General features: G+C 41.4%; 1 long non-coding RNA gene across 1 annotated transcript; it reads right to left on the bottom strand.

Moving 5' to 3' along the window:
- Positions 1-8,277: 8,277 nt before the first annotated feature.
- LOC147753404 (uncharacterized) lies at positions 8,278-10,920 on the bottom strand. The gene is made up of 3 exons (XR_015311340.1): positions 10,864-10,920; positions 9,527-10,447; positions 8,278-9,039 (listed from the first exon to the last, which is right to left on the bottom strand). It is a non-coding gene; the product is annotated as an uncharacterized LOC147753404 (long non-coding RNA).
- Between the last annotated feature and the right edge of the window lie 2,954 nt (positions 10,921-13,874).

Below are 13,874 nucleotides of genomic sequence, written 5' to 3'. Positions count from 1 at the left end.
ACGATAGAGTTCCGTATTTCAGTATTTTGTAATGAACGCCTTTTTTTGCTTTCAATTTTTGGTGTTTTATGCTAAATATAAAAATAGTGGCCTTTATTAGAACCGTACAGAAACTAAATATGTGTTACATAATTATAGATGCGTTCAAAAAGAGGGATAAATAATTATATGTCTAGGTGGGAAATTTAAAAAAATTGCAATTCAAATGGGTCTACATTTATTACGATCAAATCACGGACGGGCTACGAACGCATTCGAGGTGATGACAACTAGTAACGTTTCGATATTCGTTCCAACAAGTTCTGATCTCTGCAGATCGGAGCGTGGATCAAGAAAAAAAGACTGAACTAGCTTGCGATTAGATAATTAGACATTTTAATCCTGTTATAGTGACAAAAAACAAACCTTAGAATAGGCAAATTCGGGCTGTGTACCTTCACGGGATTGACGTGCAGGTCACCCTGAGCCCTGCCGTTTCCAATGCTTAGCTTCTGGTATGGTTTCCAGTTCGTATCTAAGGATAGCTCATGCAGATCCCCAACGCAATATCTCTACTTCCGAAGCGAATAGCTGCGACACGCTTATCCCCTAAATTTTCAATACTGTTTTATATTATAACCAGCAGTCGTTGCATGATACGAAGTACATGTTTCTTGTACTCTTTCTATCCGTCCATTAAATGCTGATTCAATACTGTTGGGCCTCTCTTTTCTTCGTATCTCAAACGAAATTGACGGTTCCCAATAATGACTCATTATAAGTTATTATTTTAAAAAATCACAAACAGTCTATTTTATAAGGAACTCAATTTGGTGCTTTTAAAGTATATGGCTGGCGACGAACGGTGACCCAAAAACATTTAGCGCTCTTGCGATCGCCAAACTAAGTTTACAAGTTCCTGTAAACAACAATCGAATACATCTACACGCCTATTGCATTAACTTCACTTCATGTATTTTTTATTGCTCGCTTGAATTATCGTCTAAAGAAGACATTTCTTGCGTCACACATCTTCGATGACTCAGATCCTTACTTCAGTGTATCTCTACTTCTACGCAACTTGATGATGAATTCATTAAATTACACTTTACAACTGTAACAGAAGTACAGAAGCCTTCATTTGGCAGTCGTAATCAAGACTTCAAAATTTGTCAAATCTTAAAGTCGTGACTATTTCAGCTTATTTCATTGTGTTTCATGCATTTTGTTATACTTGCATCGTACTCATCGTTGATAAATCGAAATGCCAGTAAGGGGCTAGTTTTTCCTTTTTTTTTTTGTTGGTATAGCACGGGAATGCCATACAGTTGAACTTGCATTCATTGACGCAGCTTCTCGTTCATACGTGTTCTGATGTATTTATTTATATACGTATACAGAAATGGAAAAACAGTGTTGTTCCCCCGAGGGGTTTATATAGGTTTTATTTATCTCTGAAATGATAAAAAATGCGTCTTATTAAATGCTTAATTTGTTGTTAATTAACGAAAATTGAAGCCCAGATTAAAGGTGCGTTTCTCAAAAGCGTTCAAACGAGTCTGTAGGGTATTTTAACTTTATGAATGTTAAGTCAATAAGGAACAAAAACAACTTTCCTATAAAATTGTAATACCCGTGAATTTCGTCTTTTTTTGCCTGGGGCGAGTGAGTGGATCGCAGCGCCCTCATTGTGAGTCAGACGACTAACGGCCGGGGCAGCTTCTAAGGGGGCCGCTAGGGCGCGCTACTGGTGGCCATTTTGTCAAGGTCAGCTCCATATGAGCATATTGAAGAGAGGGAAACAGTAGATTATCTAGGAAAACATGAATCACTTTCAAATTAGCTACATTGGATCATCGTTTACAGGTCTTACGTTCAATGGAATTGGCTTTATATTAATATCTATAGTATTGGTTGTTAGACATGTTGAATGTCATGGAAAATATTAATTGAATATTTATATATTTTAAATCTGTATGTGTGTACTTTACATACTACCTTGATCACAGTACACATGCGAATTATAAGTGTTTGTTGGAAGCTTGCATGTAATCTCGAAATCTACTTGAGTTGTTACAAAGTTGGCTGTTACTTTGAATTTAAGATCAATTTCTAACAAGATATACACTTGATACTCGTGATACGTGTTTATATGCGTATACATATATGTCTGTGTGCGTGTTTTGAAAAACGATGGTTCGGCACTGTACTATAATATTCCTCCTTTATAGGGCACCTTAACGGGAAACCTTTAAAACGATCTAATACGGAAAATTCTGTATACAAATTATTACGAATCGAATCTTTGTACAGCTTGGCTCTAATGTGCCAGTTACTTTCTGACTTTTATAACATAGGTATGCATCTATGCATGTATCTAAGTGTGCAAGGAAAAATGCGCGTTATTGAATTCTCCCGGAGCCATTATTTAAACGCACCATGGGACTGCCAAAAAAAAATAACTGAATAGTTTGGGAGCTATGTGGAGCGTAAACACAAAAGCTCGTAGAAACTATAACAATAAGTGATCCCCGTGCGGCCATCCGTACGCGATCAGCGCACACGACCATCATAGATATATATATATATATATACGCGTATACGCGTAAGCGTGTGTATGTGTATGTGCGTATGAACGTAATCCTCGCAGGTAGCGGCAGGAGCAGCTCCTGCCATATGAGCAAACTTTCGTGTGAAGCTTGCAACCGGTATAATGTCTTCTGAATATATGTTCTCATATCGTGGCAGAAATACCCCCTGGTCTAGCTCCATGGGCAGCACTTTTCTTACCTTCGTTGATAGGTTAGGCGACATGCATCTAGCACGGGTCTAAGCCATGAGTCTACCACGGGTAAAAGGTAAAAGCCAACGTTGCGTGATAGACTGTCTGTAAGGTGTCATGGTTCGAACAGCACCACCAATGGGTTTCTCCATCCGTCGAAGTATGAGAGTTAAGTATGGAATTGGAAGGTCAGGCGTATGTGTACACCTGGGTGGTCATCCACGAAGCGGAAAAACTTCCGTTCACCTTCGATGACTCTTTCTTTGTCTCCTCTTTTCAGCTCGTTGTTTGCTCATCATGAGGTGCGTTTTCAGTCGCCAAACCTTCGAGTTCCTCCATATGCAAAGATCAAGCTATAATTCGCATTCACTGTATCAGACACCAAGAGCAATATCTTTGAAGCATGATTACAGTCTAACGTCACTAGCCAGCTAGATATCGAACTAGGGGGCCTAGCAATCTAGTCTCACTATGGACCCAAGACCTCCAATTTCTAATTCTCAATGTGCGTAACGAGTTCTATATATTGAGTGGAGCCGGTTCAACGGCCTCGCTGGCTGACGACCGTAAAGGTTACGTCGTCATAATCAAACAAGTCTTTTTGAACACGGAGCAAACAGAGACACATTTAATATAAAATCATCTCGCTGAAATCAGAAAGCTACCTCCCGCGAACAACTGAAGAGGCTCAAGGTTGATGGTTGTTGCTCACGGACACTTACTAGGTATAGATTACGTAGCGCCATGGCCTGTGATACAAACGGACTACTCTCTGTGAGTCTATAGAGCATCGTTGTAGGCGCAAATACGCCATGCGGTAGCAACCGCTGGTCAAGTCAGGTTGCCTCTTATTTAAGTGAGTCTTGCAGTTTTTTACGGCTTTTGTTGGAGTAAACTGATAAAAATAACTTATTAACCTTAAACGGCAGCCGATGGAAATAGTCAAGTTAGGATAAAGGCGTAAAGGACAGTGGGTGCACGTTCTGGGTATAGGTCAAACACTTACATTTAAAGCACTTACACGATTAACAATCGTCTCATTACAAAAGTTAAAAGTAGTTCATATCTTCTACTGAAGGCACTACTGCTTAAATTGGCTTCGACTGTTCTAGTCTTCAACGTTTCATCAGCCTATACGTTTCGATTGGTTATTGATGTTGTTGTCGTTGTTGTTGTTGTTGTTGCGTGTTATACTGCATTGTGATTACGTGCCAACACCCCGTACGTTTTCTATCCTTTACTTACCCATCCTCTGTTCTTTATGAAAATCCCGCTTTCGTGCAGCGGCCGTTTAACTAGGATCAGACTGATGACCACATAGAGACACACGCACAGCTACACATACGTAAGTACGAGTTGCAGCCGTTGGCGTAATTTTCTCAGCAAGTCCATCACTAGTGACACACAACAGTCAAATAAAGCCGCCATGCCATCGGCAGACTTACACGATACCTTGTTGACACCGTCATTGTCGAGCGTCGTGGCGGTCGGTACTGAATAGCCCTATATGAATATTCGGTTGTCGTTGAAGAAATAAGACAACGTCACATTGATGACAACGACGCTAAAATACCTATATAAGTAAAATCCCTTCAAAGGAGCCGTCTGACATTGCCGCCACCGCTGCCGGTGCCGAAGTTGCGGTTTGCCGCTGAAGCATCGTCTTCGGCGGCATCTTTTTTCACGTCCTCGTTGAAAAGGACATCGACACGATGAACACCATCGGATGACGATACCAATGAACCTGCCAATACGACTGTTACCTGTAACTAACACAATGTCTCTGACTACCGTGACACTACATTTATCCTCGGATGAGATGAGCGAGGTGAACGGGGCCAAGCTCGTTCGCTCATTACTCAACGTCGTATCGCAGCTACTTCTTGCTTATATCTGCTGCTGTTTCACCTTCGGCTCCTATTCTGTTTGGCTTCGGTGGCAGAGGTGACTGTGGGGGTTGCTGCTGCAGCGTCGGCAAAGGCCGCAAGGCTTACGGTACTACTTCTGACAGCTTCTGGGTGGTCGATACGAGTCTGCTTCTGCTAACCCGCCTCCAATGATAAACCACTGTTCTGACAACGGCGTGCGTACCTGCCTCTTCCCTAACATCGTATGGTGAGTGTCTACGCCAAATGGTAGGTAAACGTCCCCTAACGTGCGCGAAACGAGCTCGACAGCCCTCGAGCCAGTGATGACGCTACTTCTACTGCTGTAGGACGTGCCAGCGTGATTGATTGTGACTCGTTGAAAAACAACTTAGTGTTAACCGCTAAGCTTCAAGTAAGCTATAGACATAGATACAATGGACATCAGCCTAAGTCAACACGAGGGGGAAGAACTGACGAAGGCCGGTCGAATCATCTATCAGAGACGTGTGCAAGTGGGCAGAGGGCCGCGAAGAGAAACACCGGCATATATTGCAATCCATGATCTATAGGTAGTGATCAGTGTTTATAGCGTAGGAAGCTTGTGGCGAAGGCACATCTAATCTGAAAAGAGCAAATAGGCTTGCAGTGTTCAAAATCACTACGAATATATGTTATTATGATTATAATCGTTTTATTTATATAAATGGCTGGAATTTATAAAAACATTGTAGCTAATTATCGATATACCTGACCATTATATTTCACCGGTGTAACATATGTGGACGCTAAAAGAATTTAAATTCGCGGATCGTATTAGCGGCGATGAAAGATCCTTGCAGTGGAAACAATTTTAGTAGTTACTGTTGTTGTAAATTACTTGCAACACACGTAGATGATGTAACTAGCGCAAATAGTTGTTTCGGATAGAAGAAAAACATCGGAAATAAATCCTCAATATGCGCAAAAAAGTTTCAACATATCCATCGAACTTCCAAAGTAAGATTTTGCTATCTATCTGATAGATCGGATTTTCGTATACTAACTTATTCCGAGTGACAATACATAACGACTTAACAAGAATTTAGTCTCTAATAAACAGAATCTGTGTGTTTTTTTTTAGTTGCTAGCAAATTCAATGTCATTGTTCTAGCAATTTTCCGTTAGGCCGGCAGCGATTTCAAAAATAAAGAGGTAATTTTCCAAAGCAAAATTTGTAACTATTATCATCGTGTAGAAGTGAGCTTCCATCTACGCGGAGATCAGTTGGAGGAACTGGAAATATTGAATAAACGCATTGCAGGTATCCGTAGAAGAGTCACATTTACAGACGGCAACAGTTGATAGGCAGCCTTGTTGATGGGTTGTTGTTATCTTTAAATGGTGAGGCGCACGACCAGCTCTCGTAGCTGTTCGCGTGCGTGCCTCTACCACCTTTCCTATTTAATCGGTTCGAAAAAAAAAAAAAAAAAAAAAAAAAAAAAGCCAGCAGAATAAGATCTAGAAGGAAAGTAAAGGCGCCAATACTGTGGACGATTGCCATATGCTGTTTTTGCCGCTGCGAATACCACCACGTTTAGCGTCGTCTCAACCGTTGACTCGTGCTTGAAAGCACGCAAAAAAAATATCGGTATTAAGTAAGGTTGTTGGACCCGCCATTGGACGCTTATTGTTTATAGTGAAGTATTCATCTGTTGACATGAACCTAATTTTGTAAAATTGTCAGTTAAAGTTCTAGTAATTGCGATTATCGTAATTGTAGATAGTATTGAAAACCGTCTAACAGGAGTGATATAAAGTTCAACAAAAACTTGGGAAATCTACCTGAAGAGACAGCTTTATTGTTAAAGTAGCTTATTTCATGGTTTGACATTTTTTTTTTGCATTCTATTCGCTACCTTAAGCAATATTTACTCAGTTTTTTCTTAGAACTTGCAAGGCCACCGTGGCAAAACTTAACCATTTATACGGCCTTAGTTTTTATGTTCGAAAACTATAAAGTTGATTTAAGATTCTCAGAAGACTACACAACGAACTTCAAATTGGAAGCGATTCCATTTGCCTCCGAGGACAAATCTAAGTTAAGCTCTAAGGACTTCAGATTTCTTGCACGTGCGCGCACCATATGAGTACTCATGCCTGTTTATAATTAAACAAAGTATAAAATAAGGCAAACTAGTTTACAGCAACAGAACTCCAATTAACAACTTTATATATTGACGAATTTTAGAGCCAAAGGTCAAAAGATCAGCTTCCTCGTCTGAAACGATCTACGCTCATCCTGATCATGTCACTATCACACAAATGATAGTCGTAGATTTTCTAAATTATGCTTGCCTGACGAAGATCAATGAACGCTAATAGTAACAATTTTACTAATATTATAAAAAAATCATTATTATCCGATTTAAAAAAAAAAATGAACTACGACTGTTTTGCGTCTTTGTTAGCATTTTATACTGACGTTACTCGGTTGTCGCGAATCGTACTTAATAAAACGAAAGAAAAATTGTTTTATTTTTGTTTTTAATTAATCCAGATAATACTTTTTACATACATACACCTACCTGGAATAGCTTCGATGCAACATTGAAGTGATCCAAAAGCAAAACATCCAACACACAACGGATTACTAACATCTGTAAGAATCGCTTATTCAGCAGGAGTTATCATGTCACAGAGTTTTTTTTCGAAAAGTACTTAAAAACGTAATAGTAGTACGTGGGGAACGGCTAGAATTCTAAGGTGATTTGGCTATAAAATAGGAAAAAGAAAAATCATTTCGTTAGAAGAGTAGTTAGGAAAGCGTATCTCGTTTCTATTCACGTATAATGAGGTACAGTTAAATAATCTGCGATTTACCGACTATCAGACAGGGCATAAAGTTATATTCTTTTCTATCACTTACTTTGCCCACTATTTCGTTTGATGAGCATATGCACTGTATAAGCAGCGGCAGCCACGTACTGTTTTGTCCTTCCAACTGTTTTTCTCTTTTCAGCTTCAGATAGCATTATTGTGTTTATAGATGACTTGCTAACCATAAAATAGTTACAGTCGTATGCTATTAAATATATGCAGGATATGTTATTTGAAACGTTTAATTAATGGCATAGAAAAAAAACATATGTTTCTCGTACGATTTGTACACAGGTTAGAGACTGGGGACGAAGATAGTCCATCAAAACCGCCACCGGAATCGTCTGGCATGTGGTGGATCACTAATTCTACGATTCTCGTATGAGATGATGGTCACATAACCGATTCACGCCCGCAAACCTAAAAATTGAGTAGGACTAAGCCTTACAATTCGCGATTTTCTATTCTTCACGAAGCCTGGAGCCAATCTGATAGAAAGCACCAACTACTGTTATCAAGTAAAAACCAGCTTCATATCAAAGAGTTCAGCAACAAATCTTCATACCCCAATATCTCATGCAAGGTCTGAGCATAGCTAATTTCTTATTTAGTAGTGCCTGAACCTAGATGTCCCCTTGCTAGGCACGATTTGTTCAATAGCTGTTAAGAAATTAGAAGAAGTTAAGCGCTGAATGTCCACATTCCCATAATATGAAGGCTATGAATCACATAAACCATAGTAGAATGCACGAAGTCGAAGCGGCTTGCTTCATTTAGAACGGATTCGCCCAATCGTAGCAGACTCCTTTTATCACGTTTATTCCACATACTATGATTTTGATTTTTCCCTAATATCGAACAATAAACACCATTTGCCTTTATTACTCCATGCTAGGCGCCTTTTTCCCTCTGTTCGAGATCATGCGTAGATAAAGGTACGATAGAGTGTCTCGTATTTGCTATACTTTAACAAATATAGCTGACAATTTGAACACCTAAGCTTCATGCAGACAGTTTTCTTGCCGGATTCGTTCGGTGCCTCTGTGCATGGTGGAAACATATTTCGGGTACATGACTTTGTCTAGCCTTTCTATCGTAATCATAAATGTTGTTGTTGTCGGTGATTATGCTGTCGCTGGTTCGCGTTGATGCTGTTAATGTTTTATGCTGCTGCTGCTCTTGCCGTGGTTGTTGGATTCCTGCTGCTGGCAATAGTGGCGCCCGTTTTTGTTAATGCCGCTGCCGCTTAATTGCTGGAATTGGGCCGCTGATGAGACGAGGACCGACCATATGGCCCTGGTCGTGCCACAGCATTTTAAGTATACACTACCCCTTTCCCGTCGGTGCCTCACCCGTCAACAGCTATCCTTTAACGCCGCCCTTCGACTGATCCCCCCAACCCCATCATGCTTCTGCCGGATGTACTTGGTTAACAAAGACATTTACTCTGTATTTTGCTATTCACTACTGCAACTAATACTACATGCATACATATATCACACTGTATAGCCATATTGCATAACACAGAAGGACGCGCGTGTAGGTACGTCGGCACTGAAAGAGGGAGAGAGAGAGAGAGAGAGGTAGACAACGTATGATGTTTAGCGAAAGTGCAAAAAGAACGAAGGTGCGGTATATAGAATGTACACATGCAGTTCTCCCGCACCGTATGTTCACTTGGTACTTAAATTTTAATATTTAATAACTTAAATTTCATAGAAATATTTAATGATTTCATGGGAATTTTGTGGCTAACTCTAAAGTCAATCCAAGTGACATACTTATTATCAAGTGCATCCAAAATGCTATTATATTCACACTAGACCACTAGCCGTTCGCTACGATCTATTCAGCTATTCAACTTTAATTGAATACTTTTTGACAGCTAATCGATCATTTTTAAAAGGTTGTTATCAGTTCTTTAAGCACAAATAACAATAGAGCTGTACCGTAATATAATTTCTGCCCCCAAAGCCACAGTGTACCTGTACTATTCTACCGAGGCAGTTAAAGGAGCCACGTCCCCAGGATTGTTACTGACCGATCCAGCCTACGAGCGTAACCGGTACCGGCTGCCGGCGAATCCCCTCTTCGTTTGGCAATGGAAGTGCGGGCGGGCGCGGCTACCGTACGAATTTTCGTGTCGTGACGACCGTAATGGGGATGATGACTAGTGGGAAGTGCGTGCGTCCGTCGTGTCTTCTCCACGCTTGACTGCTTTCCATTGACTGACTGGCGCGCTCCAATATCACAATCCTCAATATAGTATACTTACAGTCTTCCCGTTTCTCATGCCTGGTCGGGCGTAGAGACACTGGCTCATCTCTACCATTTTGCGTCAGTCGCTATTTTTACAGCGGTCCTTTATCCCGCCAGATTCAACTTGCTGTTCTTCAAGTAGAGCTTTTTCGGTAGCTAGCGCAATTTGTGATGCTCATTCTCTCAATAGGCAGAGCCGATCGTTCATTCTCTTCCGTTTGTTCAGTTTACTCTGCTCGCGCCATCGCCACCGGCAGACGCTCGCACAGCCAGCGACAGTGTCAGCGGCAAAGATGAGGAACCCGGCTCGTGTGTTCCTTCCTGATCACTCGCGTCGCTACTCCACCCGTGTTGCTGTTAGGCCCAGGGCCAGACGGAGCGACACGCGAATGGCGCGAGCCGCCAGCAGTTGGCGGGACGCGGAAAGTCAGCGCTATCGTCAATCCGCCAAACTGAAAATGTGCATACCGTCTACTTGCTGACGGTCGTTTGTCGTCCGCTTGCCGTTCGTCAACTGGGTAGGCTGTTTTGTGCACAGCAGGCGATGTACATTTAACTATGGATAGTTGTATACGCTGACTTGGACCAACAGTACGCGAAACAAATATTCCGATTGGTGTTGTCACAGTGACAGCTTAATCGTACTGCAGAACTATGAGAGGCGCGAAATCGATGGATTATTTTGGCTTCGGAAATTGTTGTTCTAATAACAAAGGTAAGGAATGTTATAGGGGGCGATCCTTGACTAAATGTACCAGCGTATATTCATGACCGAAGTTGTACAAGGACACCCTGCCTCGACGGATTTCAAAGCGATGCCTCTTAGAATAAGTCCAAAGATGAAAAACTGAGAGCTGACTTGACTTGGAAGTCAGATATCAATGTCTACTAAGTTCCACTCATTGATTTATCAGAGAAACAATATATGATATAAGAATATATAAAAAAAACAATGCACATATACACAAAAATATAAGCATGCGTAGATACGTGTACACTGTCATTCGTATGCGTTCTTAATCTGGGTTCATGGTCGAAGCAATAAAAGTAACGTTCATTAAAAAAAATGATCTTTTGCAAGGCTTTAGATAGAACCAAAAAAAAAAAAGACGAACTTACTTATTTCGGATACTATTGTGGAGCAGCTCTGCTCTTTTTTGAAAGCGCAAGTACTCGTGGCAGCTGAAAATGAAGGTAAATAAGGTTAAAGATCTTCATTTCAAGGCCGTGCGTTTAGACGGCGTCAATTATCAACCATTTGTCCTAGCGGTTCCGTGGAGATTGGCTAACTGCGAGGGAGTAGCAGCAGCGCCAACCGAATAGTCCTAGAATTGGCATTCAGGGAGAGCAGCACGGTGTCGTAACCGGCGGATGAGGCCTATTTTTTTTCTACTGTTAGCAGCGACAGCGGACCAAATCAGCACTTAAAAATCGTCGACGAAAAGCCTACTTCTAGGCTACGAACCTACGAAATCAGATGTTGTCTAGCTAATATCCGATGTAAAGATTCTAAAATGCGCGAGGATCAACTTGTACGATTTTATCAAACGATAATTCCACAAAGGGCCGAATACTGATGCTACTAGGCTGGAGTCTACCCGTCGTTGTTTTAGCGTAATCGTATGTAATCAATGGTCACACGTGTGGTACAACACTAACCAATAATATCTCCGTTCAACCGTATTGCAAAAAGTATTTTATTCAATTTAGTTCCACGTACCGAATAATCGAAAACATGCCAAGACTGGCATCGCTACTTGACAAATTTTGTCGCAACAGAACTGTACATGAAGTTGCTAAATAACCCTTTACGGCTAGCAAGTTATAATTACCAGTGTAACCCTTGTATAAGATTTACATTAAAATGTGCTATTATGTAATTAATTGGGTGCGTTCATTTAGAATTGCTGCCTCAGCCAGATACCATTGTAGTCAGCTGTATCGAAGCGACAAATTCAGCCTTAAATTAGAATGCATACATTTACGTTCTACATATGTAACGAGGGGCAATTGTGCCAATCAATTAAGATCTCACCAATTTCAGCTATGTTTAAGCGAACTAATGGGAAAACCTAATGTATGTCTGGTCCTTCCTATGTAAAGTAGGCCATAAGGATTATACTCACTAAACGTAATATTTGAAAGCCCACTGTAGATACAACTAAACACACAACGCTATCAAAAACGAAGCAAGCATCTGTATACACAAGTATTGCCCATTTAATACACTCCGAACTGGTCGTTTTTTCTATTAACGTCATGTCTCTTATTTGTTATTGATAAAACGCGTCAACAATGTTGCACCGAGAAAACCAAGACTATTTAAACCTATTCGCACACACCGAAGAATTTTGAACACTGAAGAAGTGTTTTCCCTTATTATTTTTTACGTTTTTTGTCGTTGAGCTATAAGACGTATTTAACTTTTAACCCATTGATAGTCTGTACGTCTTTATTTTTCCTTTGATATTCGGACGTTTTCGAGTGAAGGTTGGCCGCGTTTGTCTTTAGCATATTAAAAAAAGACCATCATCTTCGTTCGCTTATTTGCATTGAATTTCATTTTCGACGAAGCCATTTAAGCCGACATAACGAGGGTGAGCCGTTAGGGGTGGTATCACGGCGGCCTACGTTGATCGCCGTAGCGGAAAAGTCCGTTTTCGAGAGAATGTCCTGATCGTCCTCACAATTATGCGACTGCCGCCAATGATGACGCCAGGGGTATGGTTCGTTTACGGTCCTGGCCACCGAGACTATGCTTACATGAGAGGGCCATGAGTTTGCTGTGAGAGAAAAGCTGGCCTTCTCCCGGTCTCGTGTCCGTTACTATTAAATGCACCACAAACTGCCACTCGATGCGGTGGCTATCAACCACTCCTTACCTCAGCGACCATCCCTTCTCCCTCATCCATAACAACGCACTCTTTCATCGGATTTCCCAGCCTATATTACCCCTCCGTGCCCCCTTCGCCAAGCAGCTTGTCCGCAGTCACCGGGGAAACGCGTTTTAAGGTGGAGTTCTAGTCGGCATCTTCTAATGATGGCGCAGTCAACTCATGTTCTCCGCCAGGATTAGGACCAACGGCGATGACGACGATAACGACGAAACTTCAAAAAAAAGGCAGCAAAGTAACGAGAAGTTACAGAACGAAACGGACGAAGAAACAGAAATTCGTGCGATAGGTCAACGTAACCTAATGGTACTGAAGCTGGTGGTAAAAATCGATTGTTTACATGTTTTACTATTACTAAAAACATTTTAGCGGCATTCAGCTATTGCACATGCCATAAAGTTATAAAGGCATACATCTTTACGTGAGGAAGCGTGTCAGTATGTTTTTATTTTAATGTTAAAACCATGTTAATAAGCATATACTGCGTTTGCTATATCGTATGTGCTCCCTGTATAACAAAACATTGTCAACGTTTCAGAATGTAAGGTTGTATGTAAAATGACCGGCTTGTTCTAGGTTCAATTGTGATTCTGGTACTGCGCTTTGAAGTTGTTTACACGAATACTTTTCGGTAGAACAGACAGCGTCAACTCGATTAACGGCTAATAAGTTCCATTGGGCACGCTGCACGAAACGGAAAAGATCAAGTGGCAGCTGCTCCTTCTCTGTTACTGTTTCTGCTTTCCGTTCAGATCGATCGCTTTCTCTCCTATTGTATGCGGTGGTGCAGGAAGGACTAGCGATAGCAGTGAATTAGCAAGCAAGCAGGTTGCACCGGGATGATGATATGTACGTTACCCAGCAGGTCTCAGGCGTCCATAAGGGCCTCTAACGCAAGTGTTAGTAGACAGACGGCCACTGCGGCTAACTGTTGTGCATGGAACAAAAAGAGAAAGAAAATTCAGCCTCCCAATCGGCGAAAATCAGAAACAGAATCGAGTATAGCCGACAAAAGTCCGTTTCCGTCGGCCGATTCGTCGGTCTCTGACCAAGCCTCCAAATAGCACCACTGCAGTGGATACGCTCAACGGCGTCTTGCGCTTTCAACCCCCTTCTACTTTCCTCTGTACATATCAATCCTAATAATACCTGCAGTTTGACCGGCTCGATGTAAGATGAGGCGTACCCGAGGGACTTGGGAAAAAGAGCACCTCATAGAGTTGGGGTGCAGAGTTG

Source organism: Varroa jacobsoni, unplaced genomic scaffold (assembly GCF_002532875.2).
Source record: "Varroa jacobsoni isolate VJ856 unplaced genomic scaffold, vjacob_1.0 scaffold_516, whole genome shotgun sequence".
In the NCBI taxonomy this organism is placed as follows: Eukaryota; Metazoa; Arthropoda; class Arachnida; order Mesostigmata; family Varroidae; genus Varroa; species Varroa jacobsoni.
This window is presented reverse-complemented; position numbering and strand designations above follow the sequence as displayed.